Source organism: Opisthorchis viverrini (genome assembly GCF_000715545.1).
Source record: "Opisthorchis viverrini unplaced genomic scaffold opera_v5_51, whole genome shotgun sequence".
In the NCBI taxonomy this organism is placed as follows: domain Eukaryota; kingdom Metazoa; phylum Platyhelminthes; class Trematoda; order Opisthorchiida; family Opisthorchiidae; genus Opisthorchis; species Opisthorchis viverrini.
Window position 1 is genome coordinate 1,547,658 of NW_008751707.1, and position 12,690 is coordinate 1,560,347.

Sequence of the window (12,690 nt, forward strand, 5' to 3'; positions counted from 1 at the left end):
TTTGAAGGAACCCTGAGAACTTGCTGACCCTCAAATACAAATGGAACGATGTGCTTGTAGTTAGTGTTTGGTTATTTATAACCCTGATCAGATTCCGCTTCGCACTAGCTCTGCGTTTACGGCACATTCTTGATTGTCTTGTACTCCTACTTGAGCGTTTCATCACAGTTTTCGATAATCCGGTGCTTACTCCAGTATCTTTGTCGACGCAAACGACTTCTGCATCTGCTGGCTCTAACGATCGTTCGCGTGCGATCCTCCAGTGAACTGAAATGAGTTTTCTGTCTACTCATATCGAGAGTGCTGCCCACGATTACACTACAGGCGTGATCTTAGGGCATCACTTGTTGAAATCGTGGGTATAGCAGTTCACCATCAATTGATTTCGAATTCAAAGAGCCTCTGCTGACGAGTTTTAAAAAATTGAAAGCCCTAATTTGCGTGGAAAAGGGAGGAAGTCGATAAAACCGTTGGCTCTAATAAAGTTTCACGGGTGGAAGATTCCTATTCTGCATTCTTATAAAAGTCTGTCTCAGCACGATTTTCTGTGGGCTCAGAATGTGTGCAATGAATACTTCGTTCTGGTAATTTTCGATTGAAGTCACGTGGGAAATGTATGGAGCCGATCGAACTGTTGTGTATCTTAAACATGCTGAAGTTTTTCACTGTACGCCTTAGATCAAAAGACAGATTTTCACAAGCTGGTTTAAATACAGGAGTAGTATGAGGATCAACATAATGCTATTTTCAAAATGCAATCGATTTTCTTTTGAATGGATAACTGACTGGGAAAGGTTAACCGACGTCGGTAAATCGCAAACTAAAAACCCGGAAGGTTATTATTTTCCAAATTAGACGGTTCACTTCGCGATGGACCTTGTTGGCTACTAATGTTCATCTTGTTAGTAATTCTCAGTGGGTACACTGTCCAGTAGTGTGTCAACTAGAAAACGAAGTAGTTCGGAGCACGCGACATCTGCAGAGGCTAAATGTGACATAGAAGATCGATGTACGTTTCCCGGTGTATCTCGGGGTTAGGCTGATAGGATGAGAAAATTCTACAACCAGGTCTTTGTTGTTCCAACTCTAGCTGTCATATAGTAGTACAATTTCGCAGGGAGTCACAATGTGTGCCTAAGTATATCCGTTATCTTTGGCCTTACGGTCGAAGTGACGCGACACAAAAGACATTTTTTTTAATCAAAAACCCAGCACACTGCCCAACCACCTCTTTTTTAATTAACTTGCCTTGAACTTAGTTTTGATCACACTCCTTTTCTAGACTCGTTTTGTGACCCAAGTTTCCTTGATTAGTACTATAGATCGGAACAAGGAGGGAATGCAGCATAATTTTCACAAACTATTAAGACGGGTTTGTTAGGTGAAAAGAATATATTCTTCGTGGTGACTCTGTGTACCCGCGCGCCAATATTCAACAATTACAATCAATGAGAAGAACGGGGGTAGCGAACAAAGCTTGTCCTCTTGGCTAATGCGTCACAAATTTGTATGGTACCGGAAATCACATGAGAAAAAAGAATAAAATCCGGGGTACATAGAATCTAGAGAATTAGAAATCAGATGAAGAGGGGTTGAATAAGAGATAGGTCAATGGGTCACGGATTCAAGTAAGTGACGTCAATATCGGACAGGTTTGTGGGACAGGATTTTTCACAGGCCATCTTAAGTTCAAGACTAAATGATCCGTAAAGCCCAAACCTAAACAATGCTCACTTGGGGAGAAGCCCGTCTCCCACTCAAAGGTGACTCGGTTGTTGAACTAATTATCAGAAGGCTTCGAAACTCTGGTGATATGACATTCAGAAGGCTTGGAAACTCTGATAATATGACATGCATGGCCGCTAATTCGTGTTTGAGCTTCAAGTTCCGTCTCACAATCAGTTTCCGTTTAAAGGACAAATTCCAGCGTTCCACCACTAGCTTTTGTGTGTACTCAGGGGGCGAGATGGCCCAAATGGTTAGTGCGCGAATTTACTGACCGTGAGGTTCGTGGTTCGAATCCGACCTCCGCCACTCGACTTCCCCTGTCTAGGCTTGGGCAACCTGGCAGTATCCCAGCCCTCTTGCAACCCTCGGGTGGCATGGCAGTTAGGCACCGAAAGGGTGCTACAGCTGAACGATTCGATTCGATTCGTACTCAGTTGCATGCTCGTGCCGAGCATTTGTCGAACACAATGCGAGAACACCATCCTGTGTCTCTGTGTGGCCGTTAGAAGAAACCAGGCACAAATGCAATCGCATCATATTTGGCCGAAACTAGTCATGTTATCGACAAAGAGCAAGCCTTCGTCAGCATACATCGGGTATCTCTGAACCGATCACGACTGGTACGATGCGGACTACTACCATTCGCAGAAGCGACTGGAATCCGACTGCTGGACCCACAACTTTGCGTCCAAAAGAAACTCGTGAGAACTTCGAACTTGAACTGGCCTACGAAAAATCCGGTCCCACAAGCCTGTCCGATATTGACGTCACTTACTTGATTCCGTGACCCATTGACCTATCTCTTATTCAACCCCCCTTCATTTGATTTCTGTTTCTATAAGGTGTATGACCCCGGATTTCAATCTTATTTCACGTGATTGCTGGTACCATATAAATTTGTGGTGTATTAGCCAAGAGGAAAATAAGCTTTGTTCGCTACCTTCGTTCTTCTCATTGCTACAACTGTCACTGACATGTCGTGAGCACAGATTCACTTATCCGTTTGCGTGCAACAGTTCCCTGTAATGCACCACGATTATTAGAATCATCCATCGCATTATTTATTGTCCAATGCCCCGAGGCTTTGGTACTTTCCGTTGTGCACTCATTTCTTCAAACTCGCTCAGCAGATTCGCAAATCTGTTGTACTCCTGCTAAGTGTGCATTCCGTAATCTAGTATGGGAATTTAAAACTTGAGTGTTATGCAACAAGGGGCAATAATTACCAAACCCTAATGCATTACGCCAGAAAAAATTGACTTTGACAAATTCACAGGTCGAAATCATCGTATTCTTACTCGTTTTCGAAAGAATTTGGATTTCCGCTGGACATTCGGTACTCAAGCATGCTTTTCCCCGATCCCATCCACATTGGCCTTCTCTTGTTAAATCTGTACATTATACACTTATTTAGTGAAGCTAAGATGACGTACAGCTTCAGCCGTGGTCGAGGAGGCAGTCAAGGAGGCGCCTTCACTGCATTTTAAAGGTAAGCTGACGTACAGCTTCAGGCGTGGTCGAGGTCATAACTGCAGTCAAGGAGGCGCCTTCACTGCATTTTATTAAACATCTTTCCCCAGAGTATTGATCGGCTCTGCTTGGAAGGCAGTGAGGCTGACTGCTTCGAGATATCGGTTACAAAATTCGATTAAGATGCTGAGAACTGATGCTAGTAAGTATCTAGACTGTATTTACCTGTATTTTGACCGCCACATCACCACATAAGTTCATTAGAGGGTTCCTATCACCACGTTCTGGCAGCTGTATGCTACACTGAGGGTAACTAAACGAACAGGCTACATCATATAGACCCACCCTTCGTAATTGTTACCACTTGACCTGTGCAGACTATAAGTAATCCTACTCTGGTGTCGACTATTCTTGACTTGCACAAATAGAGCGAATGCTAACTCACTCGGAAGCGTCAAAGGATAGAACGCGTGAACAATGTCTTGCCGGATATACAAATCACTGGATTGTGAGCTTTCCTGCTTGTCTACATATAAATGACAAGTTATACGCTCGACTTCGCTAGTTCACCCAGGTACAAGTAACAATGCCGGAGCAGTCCGTGCCTTATCGATCGATCTTTGCGTGAAATAAGGACCATAGTTTATCGATGGTCAAAAGCGGACTGAAAAAATGTGCACATATGATCAACACAATGCGAATTTGAAAGTAGTACGCTCACTCCTGCCTCCAGGTTGTTTATTCGATGACGCCTCGCGGATTTGGCACTTGGAATCTTATGATACTGTTGGTGAGGTATATACGGCAGAGAGAAATACATATTTGCAAACTAATTCGATTTTGCGGGGAATCCAAATGAATCTCGCGTTTATGGTATTTTAAAGCAAATGACTGTGCGCACAAGGTAGCTTAATCTTTCAGTTGGTGAGATATTCCAGATATCGAGTCTCATATACAGACACAATACACAACCGATAAAGTTGCTAAAGATTATTCGAAAGCCCACTATTCGTTTCGCCATCATTTGGATTCCTCAGACATTACAAGTCCTTGTATCCGTGCCTCTAGTGCAGTTGTACGACATAATCACCGATTACTTCAAGCCGATACGCTTGGTCCCTAAACCGGATACTGAATCAAACCCCCATACATCTGTAGCTTAGTAACTTTTGTGGTGTGTACACTTTCAGACTTAATTCACCCGGTCAGTTCTGCTGCAGGACTACTTTAGCATAGCGGACTATTTGTGTTGGACAGTGAGCAGTTTTTCAGCACCACATCAAGTTTGTTGTGTACGGAAATTTTCTCCGTGTCCCAGTGGCAATTAATTCACACCAGTTTCGGTCTAAAGCCTGTTCGCGCAGCTTTGCAAAATGTGAAAAACTAAGTCAAAGCCAGCAGATTAATTGAGGGAGGCACACCATGAAGGCCAATTTTGCACTGTGGTGGGCTAATCAAAGGGATCACTTTGCAGGAACGTGTGCATCGTAAATTTACGCTGTTCCTAACATGTTGTTTAACTTTGTCCACTACTCCAGTTTTTGTACAAACTTTCTAACTGTCCTGATTCAGACAACTGATAAGGAAATCTTCCAGTTGTTGCAAGGCAGTCCCAATAACACGGTGATTCTCCACTTGACAATTCTTGAATCAAGGCTCTCAAACAAAGCGATGTAGGACCTCATTTTTCACTTCTCCGAATTATCGTCGTTTGATGGGGCTTAAGCTGAGGACAAGTGATGATATCCACAAGCAAGTATGGGTAAGCCAAGCTTGTTGATCCCGAAAAATAAAGCAGAGGAATAGGCGTACCACACCAATGAATCTGGCTCAAACTTAAACTTTTGTGGAAGCGGATCACGTGTTTTCTTCGCATCATACACTGTGACGTACTAAGAGCAATCGGGCAAGTTGTGGAGTCACATCATCATTGATAATCCAATTGTTGTTCTCACTCATAGTTGATTGAGAGGTCATGAATAAGTAGGAAACCACGTGTTTACTTTATGTGAAACCTAGGTCACCAACTGTCACTCTGTGCGGTCACATAACATAGTGCGTGTTCAAATACACTAATTTCATACCAATTTGTTTTTTTTTCACGAGGGATTCACCTGACAGTCTCGTTTATGACCTTCGTGTGTACTTAGCGTTCTTCAGTGTAAATTCTTCAGTTACTTGATGCATAGTCACAGAGCATGTTGCGCACTTGCTCACGCGGATCAGTGCCCTAATGGGGAAAGCACCCAACATGCGACGTTCATGGATGGAGGGGTTATGAGCTATTTTAAACCTTCTAAAACACCCCTTCCCTAATGGGAAAAGACCCATGACGCAACAAGTTACGCTCTACAATGAACAATAAGCCACAGCTACGGAATACATTTTTATTACTAATTAAGATATGCAAACCACCTGCTTACAGTTCAATGAGGGCTATCATACACCAGGCACAACCATCAAAGCCAATTTGGGGAAACAAAGTAACGTGGAAAAAATGCATCACGGCTGTTTTACTACGGATAGTAGAGTCAACCAGTACTGATTAGATAACGAAGGCCTCTCCGGTTTGATAAATCAGAAGCACGGGAAACCCTCCAGGAGCCAATTGCCCAAGTGAGTGCGCTGAGCGGGGCATCATGCACTGAGGTAGATGTATCCCAACTTTGCTCACCATTTGCGTATGACATGACTGGGCTGATCGTCGGTATACGGGGAGAAATCCGCACCTCGAAAGCAACACTGCTTACTACAAATTCCGGGTCGTTTGCGCAGCCGTCCGGTCACCAGAGCTGCACTTGCCACCTTTTGCTTACAACAAACGCTTTTCCGAGCACCACCAGTCGTGATCCACCATACCACTCGATCTCACTTTGATCGTAATGGCAATTCCAACCGTCACGGAGTGCTTTATCTTCCAGCATGAGACTGGCTCCCAAGCATAACCAAACTGCCCATGTGTCAACTCCGCTTATAATCCTTGTGTTTCCATTTTCACCCCTTTTGTCCGTCATTTATCGAGCACTACTTCTATCTAACCCCTTGGGTGTTGCTATGAGTATCCATTTTCACCCTTTTGTCCGTCATTTATCGAGCACTACTTCTATCTAACCCCTTGGGTGTTGCTATGAGTAACCAGTTAAACGTCTGATTGTATGATTCTTTCCCATCAAAGTTTGAATGACAGACTGCATAGTTAAACCTAAGAAGTCATTGTGTATTCAGAAGCCATGTGGGCTTCGGTAGACGCATCCTAAATTTGAAAATATAAAGTAGTGAGGGGGCGATATGCAAAACACTAACGGATGGCATTAATAACACGCAAGCACAGTCTGATTAAATTGTCCATGAACTAATGGGCTGGAAAGTGGATATCAAAGACCGACAATGTGTCGTTGCCTGTGATTCTCCATCAACTTACTGGCGATTAATATTTTTGGAACAGTATGCCTCTACCTTAGTTTGCTTGCATGAAGTACATCAGTATCGCGTATCTGTCCCTTTTAGCCGGTGTCCTATTATCTGATGTTACGTCAAAATTTGAGTTTTTTAGGTATGGGAACGAAGTAAAAATGAAGATGGCTGTGAAGACGAATGAATGGCTACTAACTTACTCTATCCCCTCTCGTCAAGCGCGGTGTGCAGCACGTTCACGTAGGCACTTGAAAGGCGTTCTACAGAATGAGTGTTCCTATATTGGTGATTACGAAAATGTATATTTCTTGACGAATTTTATGGCTAATGTAAAAAAAACTTCCCCAGTTGGCGTATTTCATAGCCCAGGGTCGCACCAACCGTCATGTATACATTGTTTTCTAGAGCTCAGTGATTTAAGGATATGGGTCACTGTTAGTGATTTAAACAAACCCCCGTCACCAACCAGAAACAGCAGTGAGTGAATAACGGTCGATAGGAACAGGGGAATGGGTCAAACTTTCGGCGAACGAATTCCGTGCTATTTTTCTTGGTCAACAAATCACGCGGTAATTATCGATCCTTACATTGTCGTTATTCTAAATGTAAAAATACTTTACTTTGTGGAAATAGTCTTCATATAAGAGGAACTCATGTGAGTGAATGTACCTACAAACCATTCGAAGCCAGTTTGCCAAAATATTATTCAATTTTGGCCTGTTCTTTAAATGATACACAGACGGATGAATAGTCATCGGGGGGTGTAACCGCTATAGCGAGTAATGATGATAAATATTTTGGCATCAACGTTACCTGTTTCTCAAGCGCACGTATCTGCATTTCGTCTTCTTTAGGATAAGTCCTTTTGTACGTTGTTTTCTGGAGGGTCCCTTAGGTCTTAGGCTGCCTTGCGATTAAGTACTCGGACCATGTTTCGTTGATACCGACCATCAATCTTCACAGAAATATCCTCACGAACGTAACTTTTATTAAGCACGAATTTCGGTTTTCGACTATTGTACGGTGACACATAGCGCCAGGTTCCAAGCACCGGCTTCCCGCTCTTCTCATCTCAGCAACACCAGCACTATAGTCAGTCTATGATCTGAGGATACCTCATATCAAACCCAAAGATTTAGTATAAGCAAAACAATAAATAACGCACCTGTTACTTAATTCCATGGGAGCACTCAGGAAATAACACCCACATTATAGACGATGAAGTTCAACGACACCCCCATGTAGAGATTGTCCTTATGCAATTTGGGAAACAGTGTAGACTGTTTCAGCAAGCTTTTGGCTGGATAGATGTCCTTAACATTACAGCATTCGTAGCCCATCAGAAAACCGTGAATTTTTTTCCGCGACCTTATTCGTTTGGGCATGGTTAGCTTACATCAGATCCAACAATTGACCTTCAATTTATCTTCACAGAAGTACCTTCAGAGGGTCACAAAGTGTTTCTCTTGGGAGGCTAACCACGTCGCACTGTTCTTGCACTATGATTGTGAAGTTTCACCTGTATACGAGTCTCTTGCGACGACCGCCATGACAGCAATAAAGATGCTTGCATTTCGCGAGATACACTCATTTGCAGATCAATTTGGTTTTCACGAGAGACTCAACTGAATCTCTCGTTTATGATATTCTACAACTGAATGTGCTGCACACAGGCCGCCTCATGATTCAGTTGGCACAATATTCGAGATATTGCAGTATATTTTCATGAAGGAAAACCAAATTGATTTGCAAATGAGTGTATTTCTCGAAGCCAGTCCAATTTGGGTTCAAGTAGATGATAGGGTTGACGGAAACTCGGGGACTTCGCCTATCTGATGAGCCCAAAGTGGAAGGGCGAAACCGGTCGTGGACTGTCGAAGAATTTTTAGCTGTCGAAGAGTTTTAGCAACGTTGTGAGTAGTTTCCTTTATGAAAGCTTGCATTTCGTTTGAGTTGGATGCCTCAGCTGTTTTACATCTTTGGTTCACATAGTAGCATAGCCTGACCAGCCGATTCGTATTTACCACAGTCCGTCATCTAGGTGAACAACCAGCGGTTTTCTCATCCAGATAAGCACACTTAGGAACTAGTGAATAGCATGATTTATCGTGGACGCGCGTTCTTAAGCGGCAATGAAAACAATAACAATTATCGCAAACTTATAAATATTTAGTTATCATGTCCTTCACTTCTATCACCTTCAGTCAGTGTTTCAACTGTGAAATCCTCCAGAAACTAGAGCTGAAAGTCTATCCAAGGTGAAATTATTGATTGTCAAATCAATGGTTGAGTGAAAAGGCCGACTGGTATGGCAGGTTTTAGCATGAACTGTGCTTATGACCTAAAGTTTCGGGGTGATATTCAACCAAAAATTCTGAGTCAATGGAATAGGGTATTTCCATTGCTGACAGTAAATCGACTGCGTTTCCACTTCTTTTCTGAGAGGTTATTTCCTTGACGGAACATTGCAAAGGGAAAGGCGCCGTACTTCCAAACCCATTTCCTTAGTAGAGCCGCCCTATTTCGAAGGGTTTCGTCAACAGGGTATTACTAAATCTCGTTGAGTTTCCACAGCTGCACTCACACCAGTGATTTCCTGTTGTTGGCAAAACAACGAAGGAATATATTGAATCATTTAACTGGGCATTGGTGAAACTAGTCCAAATGTACGCTTACAGCAATTAACGGGTAGAGGCATCAGTTAGGTGAGTGCTGGTTATCTGTGTTGCATTTTAGTCATAGTGTTAGTTATAGAGCTGCAGCGATTCCGTTCTTTTAGTGAGTCTCTCGTGCTGCTGATACCAATGCCGCTGCGTCACCCGAGTCACAGTGACTGACACATACACCGTGATTTGTACACAAAACCACAGTTGTTGTCGTCACACTTTTCACAATGTAACACCGGTTGTGGGTTGTCTGTATGTGTTTTCTTCCAGTGATTTTGGAGGCCCATGTTACCTTGGTCATCTAAACCGTCACACTGTACCATTGATTCGAACAACAGGTATGACCAGATCGGAAAACGCGAAAGACTTATCCAGTCATTCAGTGAAGTTAGAACATTGACTCCCGAATATATCAACGTGGACCTACAGTCGTTGGTAGGAAACACGGTGGGTATGAAACTCAACAGATAAGCATTACTGCTGTGGTATATCTACTTCCACGATAACACGCACCAAACAATGATTTCCTCTTCTTGAAATGTGTTCATTTCAGGTGACGGATGTTGAGGTGTAAAAACAGTCAAACCGTTTGAGAAATTCCTTAAGTTACGAAAGGCTAGGCTAAGGTTACAAGATCGGTAAGCTGTGTCCCAGCACTGTGAATTAGTGTGCATGAAAGCAATTAATTTTTGTAGCTCCACGTTTGCCTTCTACCTTACTGAATCGTGGTTGCGTGCAAGAAACTATCTGGCACCCCATATATATGGGTTGGGAAACATGATTTGCATGAACTTCGCGTGGAGAAGTATGTTACTGGCATGAAAGCCAACAAACAATCGAACAACAACAGCAACGAATGTGAACATGCGGGTAGTAGATGATTAGCGGACGTTTTCGCTTACTGTCCTTGAAAAAAGTGGAACTGATCAGGAACACATAATCAAAGCTGAGCAATTATCCGCTGACAGTCCCAACTGACGGGTGCTGATAAGACAGTAGAGTTATGTTAATCGAGTTGACCACAGGTGAGCGCAGAGATTTTGGTTGGTGAGTCTGAGTGTGGTCAATTCAGCCGCCAAACGACTTTGAGCGACCAGTTGAGACCAAACGTTTCTATTTGACTAATCTGATTCACAGTATTGAGTAATGACTGATAGTCGCACTAATGTCTTGTCTTAGCTTGTAGGCTTTTGCATAATAAAACGAGATCACTATTGTAGAAGGATAGTTTATACACGAGATTTATTTTGAACACTGATGAATTACAGAAGGGGAGGGTAACTTAGTGACAGAAAGCATTCGTCCAGATCATGACAATCTGATTCCTTAATCCCCTATTCATGGCAACTTCCCTTCAGGCAGCATCTATAGGTTTCGACTGATGTGCTGGCGACTACAGGCAATCTTATAGTGGTCCTGGTGTGAAGTTTCTGACCCGTTCCGTCTCGAAGAAGGCCAGCATCTTCAACCCTATGATTTGGAGATGCTGGTTGTCTGCGGGGGAACAATCTAATCGTTTTCAAACCGGTGTTCCAGTGACACCATGACTTTAAACCGGGACTGACCCGTAATACGATTTTTCGTGCCGCTCATCACAAATTTTCTCGTTGGCTTTCCTGGAACGAACTTAGTTGGAGCCGATGTGGCCAGTGGAGCCTTTGCTGCATTGAAGCTTGGATACGAGTTCCGGATGGCGGCTTCTTGGAGAGCCGAATGCCAAAGGGTAAATCCCATCATGTTATTCGAATTTCATTCAGTGCTTCCATCCTTAAGGAAACCATTGTTGTTGCGGTGAGACTCTGGGATCGAATGTACAGAAATTTATCTGCCTTCCGGCAACCTCATGCTCTCACTACACGGGGAAACTGAGCTCCTTGCAGACAGACTCTTTGACTATGGGTCGTGAAGTTGAAGTTGCTGGTGAAGTAACTGATGGTAGTTTTTGAAATATTGCCAATTAAAACAGCGTTGAAGACAAAAGTTGTAGAACAACTTATATTCCAAAGCCTGAAAACTGGAACTAGATTGGGTATCAACAGCATTTTTCTGCATTATCAAAAGGTTGGAGATGCTCTGGCTAATGGCTTCACTTGACCAGTCTTTTGCGATACTGTTTTCTGGTAGCTACAACACCAGCACACACGCCCTTGAATTCATTCCTTGCGGCAGCGCTGCCTCCAAACATTTAAACGAAGAAAAAACAAATAAAAGTGAAGTGGTGAAGATGATGCCCACTCCTGAAACCACTAAGATAAAGGCATCTGAGTATCATGTTGCAGCGACGTGCCATCAGAGAACTGACCCAATGTCTTTTGTGAATCTTAACCAATATAAGCGACGCATACAACAACGGACAAGCATCAGCCATGCAGCCCTGCTAGGAAGTGATACCAAACTTGCTAACTGGATTTATTACATGCCTTATCCTGTAAGATTACCAGCAACTCGAGAGAAGGCACAAAGATTCCAAAGAGCTCAACTTGATAGCAGCCGTTTTCATTCCACAATGCCACATTCTGGTCCGACTGCTTTTTAACAACAAGGGTTTTTATTATAAAAACACGGCTTTCTTTAGCAGACGGTGGTCAGACAAAGGCTCTATCCGTCGCTCTACTGAATCCAACACATGACTTAGTATTCGCTTGAGGACCATCTCATTAATTGTACACTACAGATCAAATATCTGAAGATGTTTGGAGGGACGAATTTTCTCAGCACTGTGATAAGAGTATCCTTATGGCCATTTTATGAACACGGACTTCTAACCTAAGCGATATTCGTTTCTGACGCCAAAAATGACGCATGTTGGCAACTATAACTGGTGCCTTGGTGACTTACTGTTTCACCACGCAGTTAAGGCTTATGCAACCTGCAAGATGTGCAAACCCAACAGCAAAATGAAGCTCGTCAATCCTAAATCACAAAGAGGTATGTGGGAGAGGAGGGCTCTGAAGCAAAACACTGCGCTGTGGAGGTATCAAATGCATCCCGAAACAAGGGGCAACTTAGAGGATTCTGTTTATGGTAGCTTCAGCGAATATACTGTCGTCAAATAACAGAGTAATGGAAGTTCGACTTGGATCCATGACATTTGCACAGTACATTAAATGGTGGTGTCAATGACGAAATCGGAAAAAAACTGGGGAAAATGGCACTCATGGCGAACCCCACTGGTTTTGAGGCTATGTTTGCAGGGTTGGTTGCAAATCGTGACACAATCGAATTGTGGGAGAATAACACTGACGAAATTCGACAGCATTTCCCGTTGGCAACGGCTTGTAGAACAGCCAACCTACCCACGGAGTCGAGGGCTACTTTGAGGTCAAGGAAAAGCACCAACTGGTCGATGTGGCGTCATGTAAAGGTGTGGTCAGTGCAGCCTTCACATAATCGAAGTCCTGTATGATGCTCG